This window comes from Macaca fascicularis, chromosome 17 (genome assembly GCF_037993035.2).
Source record: "Macaca fascicularis isolate 582-1 chromosome 17, T2T-MFA8v1.1".
NCBI classification, from domain to species: domain Eukaryota; kingdom Metazoa; phylum Chordata; class Mammalia; order Primates; family Cercopithecidae; genus Macaca; species Macaca fascicularis.
In genome coordinates, this window is record NC_088391.1 from 177476 (window position 1) to 203121 (window position 25646).

A 25646-nucleotide genomic window follows, 5' to 3' on the forward strand; every position below is an offset into this window, starting at 1 on the left:
TGTCCAGTCGGGGCTGCCGGCAGGGTCCCAGGGTGGGGCTGTCTGGTCGACCGGCATCTGGAGTCCACCCAGGTCCAGTGGGCAGCGTTCCTCTAAACCAGGCTTCTGATTGTGGAGGAGACTTCATGCTGGTTAACACACTGTACAGGAGTAATGTTGTGGGGCTTTGGGGTCCACCTTCCCTATGATGCCAGTTACAGTTCTCTCCGGACCTCACAGCCACAGAGATTGCACCTCGTCTGACAGCAGGGGGTGCCATGTTGACATAGTAATTTATTGTATTAACCTTTTTATTACTATTTTAATAACCTTTTTTTTTTCTTTTTAAAGAGATAGGGTATTGCTGTGTTATTCAAGCCAGTGTTGAACTCCTGGCCTCAAGCAATCCTCCCACCTCGGCCTCCCAAAGTGCTGGGCTTATAGACGTGAGCCAGTGCGCCCAGCCTACAGCCATGTTTTTAAAACTCAGCAGTTTAAAAATCCTATTCCTTTTACCCCCTCAAGCAGGCTGGTTGGCCTTGTGCAAACTGGGGTGTCACGATCTTAGCCCCCCTTTTATTTTTCCCTTTGGCCTCAAATTCTGACGAGAACAGCAGTTACAAAATGGGCTTTAGGTGATCCTTCCGTTACTAAAGCCAGAATTCTCCCCAGTTAGAGATGTTTATCCCCAGGATTCCAGAAAGCTGTTTTGAATCAAGCCCGTAGCAAATAAGTAAGGAACTAAACTCTTGGTCCTCTGCTTAGTACCAGGGGAATGGGTTAGTTGCTGATACCCTTTGATCTGTGCTCACGTGCTGCATCTCATCACGGGAAGCAGAGTCGCCCTGTGGAATAAAGCCCGGCTCAAGGTGGCGCGTCGAGACGCTTGGGGCTGTCAGTCCCTTATACAGCGGCAGACTTGGAGACTCAGTATCGCGTGCAGAGCCCAGGCAACCGGAGTGCATCCACCTTAGAGACCACATGGACGGTCGGCAAGGTGGATGTCCGGGCATATGGCCTTGACAGGCCCACTGCGAGGTGAATTAGGAATTCGTTAGCAAAGAAATCAAACTCGCCTTTGGGTCCCAACTACTTGGAAGGTTGAGGCGGGAGGATTGCTTGAGCCAGAAGGTCAAGGCCGCGATGAGCCATGATTGTAATACTGCACTCTGGACTGGATGACACAGCGAGACTCCAAGTCAAAAAAAAAAACAAAAACAAAAAAAACAAACCTTACTCTTCATAGCAAGAGGGAGAATTTATCAAAGTAACTGAAACAAAATCTTAGATGATGTAATTTCAGTGGCTAAGTGAGCTGTCCAGCCCACGTGGCTGGCTCACAACGCAACAGAGCCAGGTGCTGCTGCAACTGCCCCCCGACCCCGATCGCTTGTGGACATTTTCTGTTTTCCCACATCTCCCTTTTGGATATGTAGCTCGCTACTTTATAGCTAAGCATCAGTAAAACAGGTTGTCTATTTTGAAAAGTAACTATTTTGTCTTTTGAGGACAGAAAATGAAGCAGGTGACAATAGCATGGCGACCTGGTGAATAGATTTAGAGGAATATTTAATACTTGGCACCACTCTGAACCCTTCTTCTCTCATGCTTAGTTACAGCTACCGCCTCCTAGGACAGAACACTTTGAGCTCTGTGAGTAGGAATTAAACATGTTCTAAATCAGAAGTTTTAGTTAAGCAGTATTTTATGTGAATGCCCAGATCCTAAGTGTTCACTGTACTGGTGTGTGGTGTTGAAGAAGGAACGAGGGCTTGGGGCCACGTCTATGGTGCAGCGTCCGGGTTCCCATATGTGAGATGAGGGCCATGAGACACGGCCTGGAAGGTTCAGACTGTGGGATTGAATGGATCTACCCACTCCTGGAAAGCCTCAAGTCTAACTTGACTTGGGCTGGTTTTAGGGAGATGCTGGCACCGCTGTCCACACAGGTCACTGGGAGGGGCTCTGGCACCGTCCCCGTCAGGTGTCTCATGATCAGCCCAGCTTGCTCATCTCAGAAGCTGTTGGTCGTGTTCTCTTTCCGGTTGTTCGTTGCGTGTTATTTAGGTTCTGTTCATGTGGGGACCTAGGAAGTTCCACAGTGAGAGGAGAGCCGCTGAGCCGCCTTCCTGCCTGGACGCCAGCCCCACGGAGGACCGTAACTGCTTGAGGTTGGCTTCTGCCCCCGGCCTCACCTGTGGAGGCCTTGATGCAGTGGTACTTTCTAAGCTCCTGGGGCACACAGTGCTGTTGTGTGGATCCACAGGCCACTGTGGCGTCCAAGCACGTGCTCCCGGAGGAGAGGACTCTGCCGGCACTGATAGTGGGAGCTGGCTGAGAGTCCAGCAAGTGAGACTCCCTGTGACGTGCACAGCTGCCATCTGCACAGCCCCTCCTGACGCCAAGATGGTCGTGCGATAAATGCACAAAGCGCGTCTCCAGCAAAAAGCCGCCAAGTGTCCACATCCAGGATATCCACCAAGGTGGCCTTTTGGTGTTAATACGATGAATGTGAGCAGCAGGTGGTCTGCGTCGAGTGTGACTGTGCCACTGCAGTTTTGTTCTCATGTCTTGATGAGCATGAACGGTTCCTGACGAGGGTAGGTAAGGATGCTGTGACCTGAGACTCTGCAGTATTGTAGCTTGAGGAACCAAGGAGTTCTTCTCTCTTGCAAAGCCGTCAGGGAGGATGTTCCAGGCTGGTGACTGCTCCATGAGGTATTCAGAGATCCAGGTTTCTTCCCGACCCCTGCTCTGCGTTCCCAGGGACACGGCTGTCCTTGCCGTGGTTGGGAATGGGTGATTGCCATGCTGGCGGGGGAGGCTTAAGGTGAGAGTGGCCCTGATTTACCTAATCTACATAATGACAGGGAGCCTGGGAGTAAAGTGTAGCCATGGCCTGGAGGATGGATGATGGATGTTGGTGAACGACTGGCTGCACTCACCGCAGCTGGCCCAGGAATGGGGAAGGATGGCTGAGTATGCCGTTCAACGGTACCTGGTTCTTTCAGATTTGACTTCCTTATGGATTTTCTGCTGTAAAGAGGAGAGAGCCCGTGGTTCTAGGCCAAGCATCTCACTCATCTCATAACATCTTGTATCCCTCAGCCAACATTTATGTCAAGTTTTAGAAGTCCTATCAAACTGGCAAGCATTTCTCAATTTGGTTTAACCATTGGATTTTATATCTGTGTCTGCATCTCTATTTTACATCTATGTGGTTATTTGACACTCTGTAGTATCTTTGTAATAGGTTCTATTTGGTGGAAGTTACTTTCAACAAACCCTTGCTGCTACTTGAATTTTCAAGGTTGCAAGTAGAAAGGAGAGAATAAAAACCACATCTTCTCTAATTTTAAAATTTGTTGTTTCTCAAATCACACCAGAAGTAAAGATATTACAAATTACAAAAGCAGCCAGAATCAAGGTTAAGAGATTTCTGGGCGATTCTGGCTAATCAGCAGTATTTGCTGAGGTGTGTGCAGCACAGCAACATGCCAAAACGCCCGGGACGGGGGAGAGTTGGGAGGCCAGGCTGTGACTTGGGAGGTGCTGTTGCCTCAGGGAGAGGAGCTAGATGTAGAGAGGATAAATGGCCACAGGTGTGACCACCGCCATCCTTGCCGCGGTACGGAGGCCTTTCTACAGGGGCCTTTGTGAGCTGAGTTAAAAATCGAAATTGAGAGAGTGCAATGCATTCTTAGTTTTTAAAATAAAATGCTAATAGAGAACGTTTTGTTTGTAAGAATGTAAAATGTTACATCTTTGTTTAGAATTTAAGAATAATAATTTGCTTCTGAGATCTTTGTGACTGAGATTTGAAATCTTAAGTATGTTTTTTTCTTCCATGTTTTATACATATGCACGTATACACATATATGTAAGGTATATAAAAGGAAAATAAGCGTGTCTGTATTCACATTTATATACACTTCCATAATGTGTATACTTCCAGTCACACTTAGGTCTAAGAGACTATGACTTGACTTGATAACCATGAGAGGGTAATCGCGCCTCCCGCGTTCCAGGCCTCACACAGCCCGTGCCAGGTTTTGGAAGCAGGAGTTTGTCTGCAGCCACTTCGGGAAGCATGTGGTTGCCAGGATTGCCTAGAGCTCCAGGCTGTCTCCAGTCCCAGCCTCCCTGGGGTAGAAGCTGCCCTACCAGGGGCCTGGACATGGACGTTAGGGCCTGGAGCCAGGGACCGCTCCTGAAGCGGGGGGCTCCCCTCACGGCTGGGCATGAGAACCGAGGATAGGAGGCGGAACCAGCCTCGGGCCAGTGCACGGCCCCCCTGAAGAGCTTGCGGGAAGCCCCAGCTGCACTTTGCTGACCCCATAGACAGGACCTCACTCTGTGAGATCCCCCTGGCCCACCCCTCAGGTTCCTAAAATGATGAAGGTTTCCTGAGCTGTGAATTTTTAGGTCTAGGCTAAAAAGTCCTGGGACAGGCTCACAGGGTTCTTTATGTAGAAATGATGAGTGTGCTGGTGACTCAGAGCAGGCACTGCACCCTCACTCCAGGGTCCTTCGTGCCAGGTGGAAACGAGCGTGTGGGTCACCCAGAGTCCCTGCATCCTCACTCCAGTCACTGCTCTTTGGTTTCTTAATTAAAAGCCTAAAAGCCTTGATAATGAAAATGCATTCTCCCCAGAGAGTCGAGTTTCCGGTTATGGAGGCTCACCTGTAAATGCCGTGCCAGGTCAAATATGCTGAGATCTGGGCCAGGTCCTGCTTCCTGCCCACGGCCAAAGCAGGTACTTCATTTGGGAGGTGACCCAGGGGGATATCTGAGAGGCCTGCCGGTCCCCGAGGGATGAATCCGCTGGCCTTCACACTCTGCTCCGGCCTCCATCAGCTCCTTTCTACCTGCAAACTGCCGGCTTTCACGTTGCCATCATTGGAGATATGTTAGGGACTTAGTATGGGTTGACACCCGTAGGACCAGCAGATCGTGGAAAGGTGGGAACCAGGGCTGGGAGGGTGGTGACCACGGCCAAACTGAGAACCGTGGTGGGCTGGGAGGTCCATCTTCTGTCTGAAGTGTTTTTCAAAATATAAAACATAGTGTCTCAGGAGCATGAGAGGGGAGGCCACAGACGGGGAGAACGCATCTGTAAAAGACTCATCTGAGAAAGGCTGTTATCCAAACCGTGCAAGGAACTCTCAAACTCAACAAGAAAATGAACAACCTGATTAAAAATGGACCAAAGACCTGGACAGATACCCCAACAAAGAAGATACACAGATGGCAAATCTACACGTGGAAACATGGCCCGCGTCTTATGTCATAGGGTGAGGCGTCACTGTGCACCCATCGGCCTGGCCAAAACCTGAACTCCGACACTGCCGCGTGCTGGTGGGTGTGTGGGCATCATGACCCTCACTCATCACTGGGGGAAGTGGGGCAGCTGCTGTAGGAGGCAGCGTGGCGGTTTTCCGTGGAACTAAGCTCTCCGACCACAGGAGCAATCACAGTCCTGGACGTTTACTCGGAGGAGCTAAAAGTTTACTTCCATGCGGAAATGTGCACACAGACATTGACAGCAGCTTTATAATTGCCAAAACTAGAAAGCAACCAAGATGCCCTTCAGCAGGTGAATGGATAAACTGTGGTATGTCAGATGCTGGGATATTATTCAGCACTAAAAAGAACTGGACCCCTAAGCCATGAAGACAAGGAAGGATCTTAAATGCATGTTGCTAAGTGAGACTCCAATCTGGAAAGGCTGCCTGCTGTCTGAGTCCAACCACAGCACAGTCTGGAAAAGGCAAAGCTGTGGAGACAGTCAAACAGTCAGTGGCTGCCAGGGGCTGGGGAAGGGAGAGATGAATGGGAGGAGCATAGGGGATATGGAAGGTGGGAAACAACTCCAGGTGGGGCTTTCATGGGGGATGCATGCCGTTCCACGTCTGTGAAACCCACAGAGTGAGCAGCAGCAGGCCGAGTCCTCGTGTGAGCTGTGGACTGTGGGTGGTGGTGCCGTGTTGATGCGGGTCTGTCGGTCGTACAGACATGCTGGTCTGGTGAGGGCAGGAGAATGATGGAGGCTGTGCCTGTGCTGGGAAAGGATATGTGAGGACTCTCTGTACTTTCCTCTTGATTTTGCTATGAACCAAAAACTGCTTTTAAAAATGTCTATTGAAAAGACAAACAAAAGAGTGCTGGCCAGACAACATCTGTGTGAGGGTGTGGCCTGTGTTCTACATTCAGAATTTCCGTTAGAATACACACATCTAAATTTTTCAAAGTTAAACCTTTGCATTAAGTAACTGACTACCAAGTTACAGTATCAGCTTGAGCGCTGCCAGGATGGCCAGGATCCTGTATCCTGACAGGCTTCTCCCCTTGCAGGTGCAGTTGACGTCCATGGCCGCATCCCAGTAAGCAGCAGGGCTGGAATCAGGAGTCAGGCTTTGCGGGACAGAGAGGAAGTGAGATCTGTAAGCACGTGGCTGAGGGCCGGCAGGGGGGAACCCATGGCAGGGGGCCGGCAGGGAGGACTTTTTGATCAGTTTTCCTTATCGCTGAGGCCTTCCTAGACTTGGGGAGTTGGAGTCCCCACTCTCGGGTGCCTCAGAAACCAAAGGCTGCTCGTAATCCTCAAGTTCCAGATGCCTCAGGGGAGGTACCTGGGTTGTTGGGTGCAGTTCCGTTATTTGCTGCTCGGTGGGATTTGCCCACAGCATTTCTGGTTGTTTTTAAGAGCTGATATTTGAGCTGCCTATAATCACATATGGATGTCGATCTACCAATAAAAGTTAAGAACAGAATTTTAGTTCAAAGAGTTGTGAAAATGCTCAAGGTCGTGTACTAATGTATACATTACATTTGTGGAAATATCTAAAAGTCCAGGATTTATATTAAACACTTCTCTTGATTTTTGTGATATCTACCTGTCATTTTTCCATTTGATTAATAGATGTCAGAGGGCTTAAATTTTGAGTGCCTGAATTCACTGATATTATAACTTCTTACATCAAATGTAATTGAAGTGAACGTAGCCAACAGTGCATGCTTTTATAAGTACTGATTAAAATATATATAAAAACACATATCCATGAACATGCAGATGGGGTCAACATATTAAACCGTGGAAGTAGAATTAGTATTCTTTGTTTTCTGAGAAGACAAATTTTTAAAAAGCTAAGGGGTCTTATAACTTTCTAGTTTCCAACTTATTTACCCTAAAGTGGAAGATTGACAGCAGCAGAAGAGGAGATCCTGGGCCAGTGCAGGCTCTGGGAGAAGCGGGGTGAGTGCTGGAAGGAGCTGGCTGGAGGCAGAGCAGGGACGTGCTCAGGCAGGCCAGGACGGCCTCAGGGCACGCGGCTCAGTGAGTGAGAAAAGGTTCACATTTCTTGGAGAGCCCTTGTCTCTGCCCACGGAAAACCCAAACTCCTTCCAACGGGGATGTGCATCTCATGTAAAAGTTGTTACTCCCAGAAAGAAAGCCAGTGGATGTAGAAATTTTATGTATGCAGAAATAATTTCAAATTTGTTTCTAACCTTATCCTTTTCTTCCCCCATCTTAATGTGTGGTGACTTTCTGCAGGTGACGCACACATCTTAGGAGAGCGCTGTATTTCAGTTCCTGTTGGCTCTGTTGTGACTTTGTTGTGTCCGATGATCTTGTTCTGAGGTTCTGCCCAGAACGTGGCTCCTCCCTGCTGAGCGTTGCTTGTTGAAGGCCCGTGTGGAAACTTTCCCTGTAAGCTCGTTGCCCACAGCAGTCTTGGTTCAGAAATCTTTAGACCTCCTGAGACTCCACACAACCTTCTAAACTTTCTAGCGTGACCTTTTCATTTTACTGTTCTCCACTAACTCAGATGTTTTCCAGAATGTAAGTAATCTGCTGCATGCAGGGCGGGGAGTGCCCTCCGTTGGCTCTGGGGAGAAGCATCGCTGTTTCTCCGGGTGGAGCTTCCCGCCCACCATGGTGTGCTCCAAGACGCAGCAGGGTTCCTTGGCAGAAGTAACCGTCGAAGGCCCGTGTCTCCGTGGCATGGTGGCTGTGGGTATGCGGCCTCGCGGCCATACCGGCCCCTCCCCATCAATGGCACCACGGAGAGGAGCAGGGGGAGACCTGGGATCTGTCTCCAGAGTCACAGCTGTGCTTCCGAGACTGCGTCGTCCGTTTGTAACTAGACATGCAGAGAAAGTGTTGGAGATCAGCAGGAGACGGTGTCTGTCCCTAATGAGCTCAGGCGTGCCCTTGAGAGGGTCAGGTTTCTGTGCGGCTGATCTGGACTCAGCCTGGCTGTGGCAGTGCAGGTGACTGCTGGGCTTTGGCAAGGCTGCACCCACTGTCCGTCTGAAATGGCCCCCTTCCCTGGCTCACGGTGCCAACTGGGTCCCCAGGCCTGTGTATGTGTCGGGGAAGGGGTGGGTGGGGGTCCTACTTTATTGCCGTATCCAATGGCACGCGGGGTCAGCACTCAGGAAACATGTGCTGTGTGGGTCAGCGATTGAGTTCAGAAACCTGGAAAATTCAGCAGTGTAGGCTTTGGGCATGACCCGTCCAGCCTTGGGGCTCTTTCTTTCTCTGAATTTCCTTCCATGGCATCCTCCTCATCCCAGGGGCCCCTGTCCCCGTATGGCTGTTGGCAGCTTCACAGGTTCCTCTGCCTCCCCTCCCAGGCCCTGGTGTGGCTGGGACAGCTAGTGGCTGTGCAGACCCCACAGCCAGTAGATCGTTGGTGCCAACGCCTTGGGCCTGGGTTACCTGAGTCAAGGACTCCAGTACATGGCTGAGCTCACCCCGAATGTCTGGATCAGAAGGCCTTGGGTTGCAGAAAGGTGGGAGTTCGATATCGAAGGACAGCCTCCAAAGCAGAAGGGGAAACGGCTGTGCTGGATGGGCAGCTAGAAGAGTCTGTGCACAGCCTGGGACCCAGTGCAGACACACAGCTGACATGGGCAATGCAGTGACACGGCCACCGTGGAAGTGGGCAAAGTTATAGGCTTCAGATCGATACGGAGGGGCTGGTTTAAAACAATCCTCTGTTTCCTTTCATCCTAGCAACTGCTGGCTTTTGGGGTGGGGGAGTGAGATCTGTGGTGGCCGCGAGGAGAGACAGGGATTTTAATTAAACCCCTCTTTCTGGGAGAGGGGAGTAGCCGTTTCTGTAGGGCAGTGAGCATCGTCATCTCAGGCAGCTCAGGCTGCTATAACGAAACATCATTGACTGAGTGGCTTATGAAAAACAGGAATTTGTTTCTCACAGTTCTAGAGGCTGGAAGGCAGGATCAGGGTGCCGCACGGGTGGATTCTGGTGTGGGCTCCTTCCTGGTTGGCACACACCTTCTCTCTGGCCCTGACACAATGGGAGGGTGAGGGATTTGCTGGGCCCCTTTCTGAGGCACAAATCCCATTCAAGGGCCTCCAGCCTCGGGAACTCATTACCTCCCAAAGACCACCTGACAGCATCACATTGAGGGTGAGGATTTCAACCTGTGTTTTGGGGGGCAGGCAGGCAGTTCGTAACCTTCACCCTCTTTGTGTATTTCTGACTCAACATTGAGTCTGCCTTTGGCTCTCCAGGGGACAGAGCCTGTGTGGACACTGAGCAAGGTCAGAGCTGCAAGCATGTGCACATTGGGGGCAAGGGAGCTGCCAGGGGTGTGAGAAGGGGGTTTCAGCGTCAATCAGAGCTGCTTTCCTGGCAAATGTACTCATAAGCTATCCTGGCAACATTTGCTTTTCACGAAGAGTCGATGAGGCAGTGGGGGCAGCAGGCGGTGTTGCCGGAAGCTAGGAACTGATGGGCAGCAGAGAAGGGGCAGAGGCCATGACCTTGGGGTGGTCAGCAGTGTCAGGTGTCTGCCCTCCAGGTCTCAAGTCTGTGATTGTGCAGACACCGAGCCGACCGGGGCTTGCCGGCCAGTGTGGCTCTTATGCAGGTGATTATCGGGGTTGCTTTCTATGTAATGTTCCCTCAACCCCATGCCCCCCCCCCCCAATTTCTGTAACTAGCAGAAATGATGCTGCGTTTCCTTGATGAAGCCTTGAGTTTCCCATGGAGATGTAGGAATAGCACGATTTGGCTCACGTCAAAATACTTTGCAGTGAAGCTGCACGGAAGAGGTTTCTAGGCTTCCATTTGACGTTTTCAACAATGCCTGAGTGTTACAGGACCGTCTTGCTTGTTAAAAAGCACCAGATGAAAAAGGCTACTGGTTAATAAAGGAGACTTTTTACATTAGCACAGAGAGGGTGGCTTGAGATAAATTCAGCATAACATAGGTGTGTTTGTAAGCCATCAAAAGGACCATCTCTCTGCTGGTGACACATGTTTTCCGGTATTGGTTTTGTTCTGAAAAAGGATGACTGGCATTCGGCAGAGTCATTCCAGAATTCACCTGGAAGGTGTCCACATGGTGCCTTGTTTTCTCCTGGCATTCTGGGCACGAGGAATTATTCGTGTCTTCAGCACTAGCAGGAGACTTTTCCTGAACACCTGCTCCTCCTTGGCGCTGTGGGTGTGAAGGGGTCAGAGTGAGCCTGTCTTCATGGAGCTTTCAGACACCATGGGGATAGTGTGGCACAAGTGTCGGGCTCAGGGGGGACGGAGACTTTCCCCAGAAAACAGCTGCCGATTCCAGGATGGCCCTCGACCCCTCCTCCCTCTGTTTCTCTGCGTCATGTTTGAATTAAGGCTGTTCTATCGTAGCGGGGGTGTCATGTTAACTGGAAGTGTGCTTTTTTACTGGGCAGTAAGTAAATTAATGGTACATTTGCCAAGGACAGCGAGGTTTGATTTGATGAATCCAGTGGGGGAAAGGAGAAGGGGCTTGGCTGTGTGGGGATGTGTGTGATGGGAGCAGAATGGAGCAGCCATGCAGGCTGTTGGGATGGAGGGGCCACGCCCGCATTTCCATGGGGTCCCTCGCTGTTTGTGCCACTAGACCTGAACCTCTGTCTCTACAGTAGTAACGCATCATTCACGTCCCAGCAGGCCAAGTCCTCAGGAAAATGGGGCCAAAAAGTAGAAAACCATGACCGTAGAAGGTAACGGCACATGACTGAGCTTTCTGGGTGGTGCGTCCTTGTGATAAAAAACAGTCCTGAGCTGAACACCAGAATGAAAAGGAACCTTCCTCCGTGCTGAAGTCGGAAGAGGTGTGCTTGGCTATCCGCAGTGCCTGCCTGTTTGGGCGGTGATTACTGCAGGTCACACGTGCTGTACAGGAGGAGGGCAGTGAACTCTGGAGCCAGGCTGGCCGGGTGCAAGTCCCAGCTCCATAGCCAGCTCTGTGATCTGGGACAATTCACCTATGTCCTCTGCCTCTCGGTTTCCTCCTCTGTAAAAGGGGGGTAATACTCGCATCTATCTGAAAGGGCTATGTGAGAATTAAACGACCTTGTAAATGTAAGGGGCTGAGAACAGTATCTGCTCTTGGTGAGCAGAAGGATGACCAGGAGGTGACCAGCAAAATACCCCTTTCGAAGCCTCAATACTGTTCCATAGTGAGCAAAGACACAGCTCCTCTATGGACGAAGCCATTAATAGTCAATCCTGGCAGGCAGAGTGCAGATTCTTTCGAATCAGAAATTTGAACTCTGGCCAACGACTGCTGTAGTGATTGAGTAAATCTTAGGATTTGTTGTTAATGGTAAAGTCTACAAAAACAGCAACAGTCTGAAGGAGTTTGAGAGGGTGTGGGCTCAGCTGCAATCTCTCCTCCCAAGGCCGTTGGTTAACATCATCTCCAGCCCTGTGGAAAGACAGCAGCAGTGAAGAAAATGTCGGACAAACATTTGGTGTGTTTGTACACTTCTCCCAGAAATCCTAAATGCTTTGCATGTTTCAGCTAATAATTCATTAAAATGGATTATGCTGACCATCTTATAACCTACTTCACTGCTCTCCTGTCTAAATCCATCCCTTTGTGACACATTTTTTACACTTGGCTCATTTTTTCAATTGTGTTTGCTGTCTTACTGCCATGTAAAGGATAAACGTGCATGTCTATGTTGATTTGACTGAGACAGCTAATGCTAAATGTCTCTGTTCCTTGAAGGTTGACTTGTGATGGTGTCATTTAAGTCTCTTACTTTTTCCCCTTGAGTCAGCAAAATATTCCATGTTACTTTGAGCAAAACTTGCTCACTAGTGTTATGGAGGGTATAAAAGCAAATGGAATAAGTTTCCTGCCTTCAGGAGGATTGAAATCTCAAAGTCGGTATGACAGCATGGATGGGAGTCAGCTCAGTTTGCAGCTTTTAAAACATGTTGGAATCTTTCCTCTGCCACTTCTAATGGTGAGACCCTGAGCAAATCATTTCCACAAGCATCAGGCTCCCCATCTATGACATGGAAGTAAAAATAGCAATCTTGACAAAATTGTGATGACTACAGACGTATACCTAACCTCTTATTTACCGCCTCCCGATAGAAGATATTGTAACTCATCCCATTTGAGAGCAGGTGGTGATCACCCCATCCTGTGAGATTCAAGTATAATAATTATCTGGAATCCCCCATCTGCAGGCGAGGAAGACCCAGCAGCCCTCACAATGTCTTCTGGAAACTGGATTTTGTTTGAAGGGTGAACTGACTCCAAGTTTCTTCTGTTTTCATGTATTGTCCTTCCTACGTGTCTCCTGGGGTTTTTCCCGACCTCCCAATCTACATTAACCTGATAACAGCCAGCTATGTTTTCTAGAATTCCCCTAAATTGACTCATGCCAAATACTGAATACAGTAGATTGGGAGGGTTCATTAAATCACGATAGAGCATCCTAAAGAAGGAAAGTAGACACCTTTGTTCTTAAAGGGTCTTCAGCCATCCCACCCTGGAGAAGGTTGCTGATTGCCTCTTCTCCTCGGGCAGTCTTGTTACTATGCATCACTTTTTTTTTTTTTTTTTCCTGAGATGAAGTCTCTCTCTGTCACTCAGGCTGGAGTGCAGTGTCATGATCTTGTCTCACTGCAACCTCCATCTCCTGGGTTCAAGTGATTCTCCTGCCTCAGCCTTCCGAGTAGCTGGACTACAGGTATGTGCCACCACACCCAGCTAATTTTTGTATTTTTGGTAGAGACAGCGTTTCACAATATTGGTCAGACTGGTCTTGAACTCTTGACTTCGTGATCCATCCACGTTGGCTTCCCAAAGTGCTAGGATTACAGGCGTGAGTCACCGCACCCGGTCTGCATCACTTTTTATGCCTCGTCTTCATCCTTACAGCTTCTCCTTCCTAGGGGCCTCAACTCCCAACCCTGGAGTAAGGGTCACAACTGGCCATCTTCATGCAACACAGCTTAGTTCCCCTTCTTCTCCTCCCCACCATGCCCTATGGGTTGCTTTTCTACAACCAGAATGGAGACCCAGGGAGATCTGCTAAACTAAGACAGTTCTCACCCCTGGGAGAAAAATCTACTTCCCAGTTCTCAGTCCTGCTAAACTATTGTTAAGATAAAGAAGGACCATGATAAATCCTATTGGCTAAGAGAAGAAGATTCTCCAGGTTGCCATAGGACAAGAGAGGAAGTGACAGAATCTGCAGCCATTTGGTCGAATATGTGATATGTGAGTCATTCTGAGGAATACATTAAAATTCTGTAGTCAGATCTTGGAAAATGATATTTCCAGTAGAGGGAATAATGTAACAAAAAACCCAGGCAGAAAACAAACAAGTGTGTGTGGAGAAGAACACACTTATATAATAATGTGATGTGAATGAAGGGTTCGGTGTCATGAGTGAGAAATGGCTGACCGAAAGTAGGGAGATGCAGAGAGGAAAATACCACGGGAAGACTGAACATCACATTAAGTGATTTAGGTGATTCTGCCTGCAGTGCAAATATTTTGGGCTCTGAAGTGAAGTCATCAAAAGGTTTACGTCTGTAATGGAGGATTGGTCTAGATAGCCTCTCAGATCCCACTCGGCTTTGAGATCCTTGATTCCGGGTCACACCTGCGGGTCTGGAGGGCAGTTCTTCAGGGTCATGAAGGAAGGATTCCAGGAGGCTGGAACACGAAGGATATTCTGGTGACCACATCAAGAGATCAAGTGGGGTAACAAGAGCCTGAACTAAAAGGAATGCAGTGTAAATATGAAGAAAGAGGAAATGGGAAACTGACTAGAAACGATAAGTAGAGAAAAAGGGAAACGTGTGATTCCAAGGTTTAGAACAGTATTTGTAAGTTACAGTCCCACAACTTCTTGCATAAACAGTATCTAAGAGAGTCATTTTAAAAAGAATAGCAAACTTCCAAGTTCCACTGAAAGACATCAGCATCTCTGTGGAGTGAATTGGGGAAAGAGAATGAAGAAGTCTGTTCAACTTTTAGATATACAAAATGTGAATTGAATTGCATGAGTGACACCAACAATGTGAAGATATTTAACAGGAGCTCGCTCTTCTCTTTTTGGCCTGTAGTATTTAATCCTTCTATCATCATTATCGTCCTTTCTCTAATTTAATGTCTTTGAACCTTTATTCAAAAATCCACTATGTATAGGTAACATGTTTGTGAGGTTATTACTAGACCCTCTAGGAGGTTTCATTAACCCAGTTTTGATAGTTCAGGTAAGTCCTCCACCATTTTTTTTCCAAGTTGTCTTAGCTCTTTTGGGTTCTTTAAATTTCCAGACACATTTTGGAATCTGCTAGTTCATTTCTACTGAAAAAAATAAAATAAAATAAAATCATGCTGGGATTTTGATTGGAATTGCATTAAACCTCTGATCCACAAGGGCGGAACTGACATCTTAACAATATTGAGCCTGCTGATCCATGAACACAGTATATCACTTCATTTATTTAGTTCTTTAATTTATCTCAGCATCACTGCCTGCTTTACAGTGCATAGATCTTACACATCTTTTGTCAGATTTAGTCTTAAGTATTTCATGTTTTGATGTGCTATAAATAATATTGCTTTGTAAATTTCCATTTCCAATTATTTCTTTGCCAGTGTATAAAGAGATAAATACTGCTTATGGAAAGTTTGCAAGATACAAGCTAAACACAAACTCACTTATTAGTAAGTAATTTATTATTATTAGTTTTAGTGGCTTTTTGTGATTTCAGGAGATTTTCCACACAGGTGATCACGTCACCTACAGATACAGATAGTTTTAAATCTTATTTTCTAATAAGGGTGCATTTTATATATTTTAACTTGCCTTATTGCACTGACTAGACTCCAAAAAAATGCTGAAAAGCAGTGAGAAAAAAGTCATCAGGTGGGATGGTAAATACAGCCCTTGTTCTTCCATTTTGACCTGAAGCACCCAGTGTGATTTTCTCATTTGATTTTTGTGAGGACTTTTTGTTTCCTTTTTTTCCTTTATTTTTTAAAAATACACTTTATCTTTTAGGCAGTTTCACGTTCACAGAAAAATTGAGGGAAAGGTGCAGAGAGACCTTCTATATGCCTTCCCTTCCCCCACGTGCACAGCCTCCCCAACTAACAACACTCCTGCCCAGAAGGAGCATTTGTAATAATGGAAGAACCTACGTTGACATATTGTCACCCAGAGTCCACAGTTTACATGAGGGCTCCGTCTTGGTGCTTGTTCTATGTGTTTGAACAAATATGTCATGACATGTATCCACCATGATAGCATCGTACAGAGCAGTAGCACTAAAATCCTAAAACTCTCCGTGTTTCACCTCATCATCTCTCCCTCTTCCCAACACCTGGGAAGCACGGACATTTTCACTCCATAGTCTGGCCTTTTTCGGGATGTCCTTTAGTTGGAAGCTTACAGTATTTAGTCTTTTCCGAGGGGCCTCTTTTGTGTAGCCGTGCATGTTTAAAGTTCCTACGTGTCTTTTCATGGCTTGACAGCTCACTTCCTTTCAGTGCTAAAGAATATTCCATTGTTTGGATATATCACAGGTTATTTATCCACTCACCTAGTGAAGAATATTTTGGTTTCTTCGTTGCCTCCAAGTTTGAGCAATTATGAATAAAGCTGGAATAAAATTAGCAATTATGATTAAAGCTTCTATAAATGTCCATGTGCAGGTTTTTCTGTGAACCCAAGTTTTCAACTCCTTTGGATAAATACCTAAGAGTGCAATTGCTGGATCACATGTTAAGAGGATATCTCATGCCCATCAATGATACACTGGATACACAAAATGTGGCACGTATATACCACGGAATACTATGCAACCATAAAAAAGAATGGGTTCCTGTCCTTTACAGGGACATGGATGAAGCTGGAAGCCATCATTCTCAGCAAACTAAAAGAGGAACAGAAAACCAAACACCACATGCGCTCACTCATAAGTGGCAGTTGAACAATGAGATCACATGGACACGGGGAGGGGAACGACACACACGGGGGCCTGTTGGGGGGTGGGGGCAAGAGGAGGGAGAGCATTAGGACAAATACTTCATGCATGCAGGGCTTAAAACCTAGATGATGGGTTGACAGGTGCAGCAAACCCCCATGGCACATGTATACCTATGTAACACACCTGCATATGTATCTAAGAACTTAAAGTAAAATTTAAAAATAAAAAATAGGGAGTATAGTTTGGTAAGACAATGTGATAATTTTACAAACACAAAACATGTCATACCCACTTCCCCACCTCCCTCAAGTGCTTTCAACAGCATCCTGTTGCTGTTAAGAGAATAAAGCATCTACCATCATCTCCCAGCCCCTGCCTGCCTGCCTTCATTCTTGTCTTGTGCCACTTTCTCCCGTGTTTACTTCCTTGCACGTGCCTGTTTCCTGCTGCAAGAGGCATTCTGCACGCACCCTCATCTCTGTTTAGACCGTGGTGTCCCTACACTCCACCCCCCTCAACAAGCAACCTCTACTTCTCTCCAGACTGCAAGGGGATCATACCTTCCAGAATGCATCGGTTTTCTACCTCTCATCCCAAGATACGCCAGATTCTTTTACAGCATAAATTTAGAGAACCCCGCTTCCCTTTCTTTGGTGCGCTTTCCTCAATTCTTCATCAAAAACCCATTAGACTGATTGTCATATTAGTGCCCATCCTCCCCATCAGGCCGCAAGTTCGTGTGAGCAGGGGCCACAGTCATGTTGGTGAACCACGGTATTCTCAGTGACTATCCATGTGCTTAGAAAGTATTTGCTGAATGAGTAAATGGGTCTGCAGTTCCAACCAAAGCTAGAAGCTTGACTTTGGAAGAATGAAAGTAGATAACGTCTCCAAAGCAGACCCCATAACATGAAAAAAGAAAGGAAGAACGGAGGCAGAGCTGAAGGATGAATATTGGCACAGGAGTAGGTGAGAGTTTGATGTAGTTTGAACTACATCAAAATATTAAGAGTAGCCATTTCAGGATGACAAGAGAACAATATATTGTTTTTGTTCATTCTTTTCAACATTTGCAAAGTTTTTTGCCTTGAATGTAGTCACTTTTGCAATCGGAGGTTACAGTGCTTGATGGGATGAGGCCATGAAGCACACACACCACCGAGTTTCTAACACAGAGCAATCTATGAGGAAGGATGGAGACAGAGGAAAGGTTCATTTTAAAGCAATGCAAGTGTTTTTTTCATAAAGGCAAAAGACATTTTTTAAAGTGTTTGCATCATACACAAGTCTGCTAAATTTGGTCAAGAAACAGAGAAAACAGTAACAGAAGAACACTTTAGCCCACAAGGAGACCAGCACACCCAGCTCGAGACCACTCCAGATGAGGAGTGGAGAGTGGTTTCCTCACAGCTGACCCACAGGATCGGGTAACACAAGCAGAAGGGAAACATGGGACCACAGAGACATCAGACTGTGGACTTCATAGCAAGAGACAGCAACACAAACTAGCGGAGTAATTAAAAACTATGGTAAAAAGAGGTCCACATTCTATTTTAACCTGAAATCAGTGGCACGGGGACCACCACACTACCCTGCAGTTGCCTCCTCCCTCCCCAACACACAGCAGCCTCCTGGGACAACATCCTACTTCCAACTTGCAGTTGCCTCCCGTCCCACCCCCCCCCCCACAGTGGCCCCCTACGACAACATCGTACTTCCACCCTGCAGCTGCCTCCCATCCCCAACACACAGCAGCCTCCTGGGACAACCTCCTACTTGCCGGCCACAGCCTGGAGCCCCAAAGCATGGAGGGGCTTAGCGAGCCACACAGCATTCCCCCCTCACACCTGGGAAGTCAGCCCCTCACTGAAGTGGGTCCTGTGCCCACCAGCTGTGCACGATCAGAGGTGTGAGGTTATGGACCTGGTCACCCACTGTGCAGAGAGGCGTGAGGTCATGGACCTAGTCACCCGTTGTGCACGATCAGAGGTGTGCAAGGTTCCAGACCTGGTCACCCACTATGCACAATCAGAGGTGTGAGGTGATGGACCCGGTCACCCGCTGGGTATGAATAGAGGTGTGGGTGGTTAGTGACCTGGTCACCAGCTCTGCACAATCAGAGCCATGCGAAGTTGCAGACCTGGTCACCAGCTGCACCCAATCAGAAGATTTTGAGGTTAGGGACCTGGTCACCTGCTGTGCACAGAAGTGTGAGGTTATGGACCTCGTCACCCGCTGTGCATGATCAGAGGTGGGCCAGGTTAGGGACCATGTGCGTGGTGATGGACCTGATCAGCAGCCAAGACACCTGACGTTTCCAGTGTCATCCCGGCTTCTTTCAAAACTGGAAAAGTCTTCAGATATTTCCCAAAAGCTTGTCCATCTTTGAAAACGATATGCGTGTGCACAGGTGATACCGATGACTGAAGATTGAAGGTTAGAGCATTCCAGCCCCATGCCCATGTCCCATCCCATCTGCGAAAACTTGAGCACAAACATCTCCCTCTCTGAAGCTCCCTGAACCCTGTGGCAGGCCTGAGACTCAGGTCCAGTGTCCTGTCAGTTACACTGAACAAAATGTAATTCAACACTGGCCATGGGCCCTGTGCTTTAAAAACCACATATAAATCTCCCAAAGAACTACAATCTATGAAAGCTTTCATGGCTAGTATTTTAGGAAGACTGATCAGTCTTGACCTAAATCAAAGCCGACACTGCCCAAATTCACTCTAACCCCAGCTTCGTGCACAGGCAGCCATCGCCTGGCCGTCAGGGTGACCAGCAGCCTGGGCACAGACAGGACCAGCGCCGGTCCCTCCCTGCACCTTAAGGGGGCTTCTGAGCTGCTGTCCATGATCAGTAATGGTGACGCCCAGAGCAGCTTTCCGGGAAAGCAGTAAACCTTTCAGGTCCTCACCTCACGAGGATGGCCATGTATAAATCAACCACCTTTGTTACTGCCCTGCCATTCTCAAAGAGGGGATGGGTTAAACTTCTTTAGCCACATGCCCAACACAAGGCACACCTGCCCCAGCACGAGGCTCATCTACTTAATCCCGGGAAACTCACACAACCCACAATCAGAGGCCGCACACAATCAGAGGCCGCGCACAATCAGAGACCACACACAATCAGAGACCACACACAGAGACCCACACAATCAGAGGCCACAAAGAGGCCAGAGGCCACAATCAGAGACTATACACAATCACAGGATGTGCACAATCAGAGGCCATGCAGTCTCTGCAACCTCATCAGAAACTGTTTCTGACCATTCACCTGAGGCCACCAAGTTTAAATGAGAGGCCCAGGTTTTAAAAGACAGCAGGAGTTCTCTGAAGGCAAACTCCGTGCATTCCACCATCAACACCATTTGTGCCTGTCACGGTCAGGAAGAACCACAACCACGTCTCGGTGCCCTTGCAGTGCAGGGCGCTGCGTTTCTCCCCCTTTCCAAACCCGCGGCGGCTCCTGGCGACCCAGCGCCTCTGCTCAGCCACACGCCCCCAAGGCCTTCCTCCCTCACCCCACAGGGGAGCTCCCGCAGCCGGGCTATCTGGCTCATCACTCCGATTCAGTCACTTACACCCTCATTCCAGGCTGAAAATCTCTTCTGAAAATATCCAAATCTTACCCACGTCAGGCTCCATCTTTTCCCCAGAGCTCCTCATCCCCTCCAGAGCAGCAGCCCTGGTGCCCGTGCAGCCGGGGCCTGTGGGCAGATCCGTGGGCTCAGAATGCCCAGCCCCTCAGCCCCTCTGTGTGTCCCCTTACTCCCTGCTCCCTGGCGTTAATGCCCTCCGTCTTCGATTTCCTGATAGGCAAAAGGGGGTTAATTCTAAGAGTGCTAACCGAACTGGATCACTTAACACCATGTCGGGCCCAGAATACTCCTTGATCAATGACAGGTATAGCTGCGCTGTTACCATTGCGCTGGGTCCAGGTTTCCTGTGAGCCCTTTAGGCTCTTTGCCGTAAAGGCCACTCAATGGTCCTGTCCAAGCCTGTCTGTGGCAGATGGACAGGTGAGTGGCCGATGCACACGTGTGATGCTGAATGGGATCGTGCAAAGCTGGCCCCGCGTATTGTGGTCAACGTAAGAAAAAAAGTCGCCCATGCTTGCTTGCTGCTGCCCTGCGGTGTCCAGAAGGAGCCGCTTAAAGGCAACTGCGCCGCACCTACCTTCTTGGAAGGAGACGGCAAGACCAGATTGGCTGGAGCTGGGAAGTTGTACGCTACAGATCAGGGCTGCGTAACCCAGGGAAGGCATCACTCGAAACACGTGCTGGAGGGCAGCCAATCCGACCCGACCGTCCACCTCCAGGGTCAGCCATGGGGCTCCACTTGATGTGTCATCCTGATCACCCCTCACAGAGCAAACGAGCCTTTGACTTCAGCCTGTCCTAGGTACAACACCGACTCCCACCTCCCACGTCCTGAACCAGCCTGTTCCGGGGATTGCTGTGGAGGTAGAGGAGCAGGCCCAAGACATCTAGTGGCATTTCCTGGCAAGGACACTCACCATGCTTGACCATAAAACTCGGGTCAACTGGTTTTTCGGAGGGACTGTAATTTACTTGTGGCACGCATGGATACTGATTGACCCAGGGAGGGGAACGGAGGAGGCTGAAGGAAAACCCCTGGTGACTGCGCCAGGCATTCCCGCACACACCGACATCTTCAGACTAGGGCGGCGTCCTAGTCTTACAATCAAACCGAAAGCCCAGAGAAACTAGGGACCTTGTCCAAGACCAGCAACAGGTATGTGGGCAGCTGGGATTCAACTAAGTCCTTTCCTGGATCCATCCGCGCTGCTCCCTGCCCCCACTCCCACCACCCCGCCATGGCCCCCGATAGACACAGCAGGTCTGAACATCAGGCACCCCGCACGCAGAGTACGGAGCAGAGCCGGCTTCCGCAGTGGGATCTCACACACATCCCACTCCCCTTCTTGCCGAATGCCTCGGGACTCTGTGCGGTCAAGTCTGCAGATGTGGCCTCACTCTGCGCTAGGAGATCTGGGTGGCCGGCAGCATTTTGCACAGTGCTCCTCCAGACGGGGCTCGTCGGCTGATCCATGAGACACAGGACACCTGAGAGAAGGGCCGACAAACCCCACAGAGTCGCTCCCAACATGGAGAGGACAGGACCACAGCGGGGCTCTCGCAGTCCACGCTTTGGACAGGTCTTGCTGCAAACTGTGGTGCTCGTCAGGCGCGAGGAAGTTTCCCAGGGCAGGAGCTCTAAGTGACACAGCAAAAGCGACACAGGCGATGCAGCAGGATGTACTTCAGCTCAGGGCTCAGGAACCACGGGGTGCAGCGTGGCCTGCAGCAAACCAGACACATCAGAAGCCAATGTCCCACCTTTTACATTCAGTGACATTGAATGGAGGGAGTTATATGTAGCAATCATCTTCCTGGGGGACCCGTACAGCACGCATGACCACCGACACTGACCACGAGTCCTTCCTAGGTCCTGGGGGCTACCCCACTTTACACGCACGGTTCCATGCACAAATCTACGCGTGGCAGTTGTTAGCCCCAGCTTAGAGATGAGGAAAACGCTGCTGGAAAAGCTAAGTGAGAAAGTCAGACTTCAGCACACCTGCCATCTCCAAGACCACTACTACTCTATGTGCTAGGGTCTCAAGGGTTGGGTGTGTGGCATTTTAAGTGACTAATTGTAGGTGGTTTTCTTCTCTCCTGCACCTGTGTAGCCTGAACGTGCACGTACATGCTCTGCTGCAGGTGCACTGCCGTATGTAGACCAGCAATGCTCTTTCCTGCCTCGGGTTCTCGTCACTGCCTTCCGGAAAATCTCACCTGCTTTACAGCCAAGCCAGGTAGGCCTGGTCAGCCGCACAGTGAAACTCCTGCAGTGTCAGAGCTAAGTGCTGGCTGAGACTTTAACAGCGAAGACAGTGGAGTAATGGGGATAAACTGAGCAAAACTGTATTGTAACGCAGATGAACGTCTAGAAGCAAAAGAAACTGACACCCCTGAGAGCAGGCGACTGTCTCTTACTATGATGTTAATAGCAGCTTGCTGTTTCCAGTGTCTCCGTGTGCCAGGGTTTCCAGTCAGCGTTTGTGTTTATCTGCTCTTGGGCTACCTGATCAAACCTCTGCAGAGATCAGGGATATCTAAATTGACCCAGTATCTGCAGGCTGGCTGCTCAGAGGCCGTGGTGTGGAACGGCCAGGACATCGCTTAGTCATACGGGGCACAAGCACGTCACTTGCCACTCCTGTCTTTCTGTTTCATCAAAACCTCTTTTCTCCTGAATATTGACCATAGCAAAGTCATTAGCCTTTGAGATGCATTTGAAACATCAACTTGCTTTGTTCAAGAGGTTTAAGACACACGGAAGTCTTTCTTGCCATGCTCAACACACACAGCCGGCCGTTTCTGAAGTCAGTGTTTCTGGAACAAAAGCCTCGGCCTGCCCCAGTGAACATTCACACTGAGCACACTGTCGCGAGGCTGCTTGGCCAACCAGCAGGGGGCAGGAGAGAGCTGCAGGGGCTACGTGGGGTCCCTGCAAAGGCGCCTCACTCCCTCAAATCAAGAGCGGTGCCTCCTGCCAATCCAGCGGCTTCCTCCAAGGGGAAGAGGCCTCTTCAGCTGCTACTGCACTGATTTCAGACGGCTCAGCCAATGGGGCAACAGATTCAACAGAGTTCTATGTTGTTTAAGGAAAACTTCTGTTACCAGGCAACCTTAGTACCATATTCAACGTAAAATAACCAACAACATTGTTTCCAAAACAACATGCTACTAGTGCCGTATCCTTCAATGCTGCTTAAACACGGAAAATATGAGGAAAAAAGAGCATGGCACTTAACTTCTTAAAAAATAACACCTCTTCCAGGTTCATTTTACCCCTATCATAAAGACTTAGAACTGTGGATTCCCTACAGGAATGTGGAGTGGGGTTGGATCCCCACACTGACCCAGACTCACCCCAGGTCAGTCATCCCCCCACCACGGGGTTCACACCTCTCCAGGCCCTGTCACCTCATCAAGGAAAGGTGGCGTCTCTGAGCTCTCTTCGCAGGAAGCACCCGAACGGGAGCTAGAGACACAGACACACCCATAACTACTTTGAAATCCTAAACATATTTAAGGACTTCATTATTAGTTTTTTAAAACTGTAAGAACAAAGTGACCCTGGTTTTAACCTCTCTGCCACAATAACACCGTGTACATCTGTCTTTTGCTATTTGTTCCTTCTCCAGCAGCTGCTGCCTGGCTGGCCGACTGCAGAAGAACAGCCTCTGGTACTCCCGGGAAGCCCTCGGTAAAAGCGTGAACACCACGATCACGTCTCAGGACGCCGCACATGTTAGGGTCGCCCACAGACCGCCATTCCCAGTGCCTAGAAGGCACTGAACGGGCCTCCTGCTCTTTGTAAATGTCAACTTTCCTAAGCTAAGTTGTGTTGAAAATTTTTAACTGCAGTCCACACGTACTTCTTTGTGTCTTGTTTTTATCCTAGAGGAATACTTTTATGGAAAATTAAGCTTGCAAGGTTGAAGGATTTTCTGAAAGTCGACTCCTAATCCTGGAAGAAAAAAAAAATGGGCCAAATGTGGTGCTCACGCCTGTAATCCCAGCAGTTTCGGAGGTTGAGGCCAGGAGATTGCTTGAGCCCAGGAGCTCGAGACCAGCCTGGAAAACATGGCAAAACCCTGTCTCTACTAAAAATACCAATAATAATAATAATAAAGCTGGGCATGGTGACGTGTGTCTAGTCACAGCAACTCAGGAAGCTGAGGTGGGAAGATCACCTGAGCCCAGGAGGTGAAGGATGCAGTCAGCCCAGATTTGCATCACTGCACTCCAGCTTGGGCGACAGAGTGAGACACCGTCTCAAAAAAACAAAAAGCAAAAACAACTGTATAAATCATTATAGAAGGGAGCTGGCCAGGCACAGTGGCTCACGCCTGTAATCCCAGCAATTTGGGAGGTCGAGGTGGGCAGATCACCTGAGGTCAGGAGTTTGAGACCAGCCTGGACACTATGGCAAAACCCCATCTCTAATAAAAATACAAAAATTAGCGGGGCATGGTGGTGGGTACCTGTAATCCCAACTACTGGGGAGGCTGAGGCAGGAGAATCACTTCAACCCTGGAGGCGGAAGTTGCAGTGGGCCGAGATTGCGTCACTGCACTCCAGCCTAGGCAACAAGAGTGAGAGTCCACTTCAAAAAATAAAAATAAAAATGAAGGGAGCTAATGTTTTTCATTTAAAGGAAGGGAGAAGAACATTCAGTATTTATACCTCTCAAGCACACATCTCCAGTGGTGTCCTAAAGTATTCAAGATACACATTCCTACAAATATAGCTCAAAACTACTCACCAAGTTACATGCTAAAAGCACACGCATTGTAAGAATGCTACATTATATTTTTTGAGCATCTGTATCCAATATTTTAGCATACTGGCAGTTTTCCCTTCAGGTGCTGTATGCCTAAATTATTACATGTTTAGTCATTCATTTTAGAATTTATGACTATTATGCTTTAGGCAATAAACATAAGCTACTAAATTAATGACTTAGGGGAAAAGTTACTAAGTTAACTTGGAAGTTAAACTTTGCAAACTGAATTTGTTGGACCTCATTCAAGCTAGATGATCAGTTTTTTAAATTGTTTCTTGTGTGTTTCCCTCAAGGATGGAAATAGCTTCACTCTCATCCACTGTGCACACTGCAGCCCACGCCTCTCGTCCACCGCGCCACACTGCAGCCTGCAATTCACCCTGTACCAGGCTTTCCACACCGTACCTGAAAGTCACTAAGTATAACCAAGAAGGAAATGAAAAGCAGATAAATGACCTCCACCCCTACATCCAGCATGCAAATGTTAAACATTCATCAAAGTAAAACCAAAAACCCACGTTAGCTCACGATTGTAACTGGTAGAGTTATGTGCATGGCAATTTAAAAAGTCTAGTTAAGTAAAAACCTAATTGAGACTCTCAAGAAAGACATCTGCAAAGATTGACAGTGAGGAGAGGACTTCACTCTGCATCCAGCCTGTTCTGGAAGCCACGGCCAAATGCCAGGTTGTATAGATCCGAAAAGCAGGAAAAAACAAGTGTTGAAAGGTGTACAGTCTCAGCAATGTACAAATTCGATGTAGGATGCTCAGAAACCTTGAATTTCCAATCAGAAAACAGCAACATGAGCAAGTTTCCCAGCAGTGCCCACTTTCTACCTACGGCACGTGTAACAGTTACGCTGGCCACCTCCGGGGGGACAGAGGCTTCCTGGTCACATTCGCTCTGGCAGCCACACAGCTGGCCCCGCCAAACACCTGTCTAATACTGAGGAACCACTCTCTCCCTGGGCTTTGCTCACTCTAGCCAGGAGAGCATATTTACAGAGTACTTTACTGAGTCC

At 48.5% G+C, this 25646-nt stretch overlaps 2 long non-coding RNA genes across 6 annotated transcripts in view; one reads left to right on the forward strand and one right to left on the reverse strand.

The window, feature by feature from the left end:
* LOC135968052 (uncharacterized) overlaps window positions 1–21086 on the reverse strand; it is a 38045-nt gene extending 16959 nt beyond the window's left edge. For all 4 annotated transcript variants that reach the window (XR_012426696.1, XR_010582481.2, XR_012426697.1 and 1 more), the window contains exon 1: window positions 4664–21086. This is a non-coding gene — a long non-coding RNA (uncharacterized lncRNA). The remainder of the gene's footprint in view (window positions 1–4663) is intronic.
* Window positions 21087–21955: 869 nt separating this feature from the next.
* Window positions 21956–25124, forward strand: LOC135968053 (uncharacterized). Of its 2 annotated transcripts, XR_010582483.1 has the most exons (3): window positions 21956–22083; window positions 23479–23650; window positions 24917–25124. It is a non-coding gene; the product is annotated as an uncharacterized lncRNA (long non-coding RNA). The 2 variants fall into 2 exon arrangements; XR_010582482.1 differs by lacking the exon at window positions 24917–25124 and having other exon boundaries at window positions 23479–23711.
* Window positions 25125–25646: the final 522 nt, after the last annotated feature.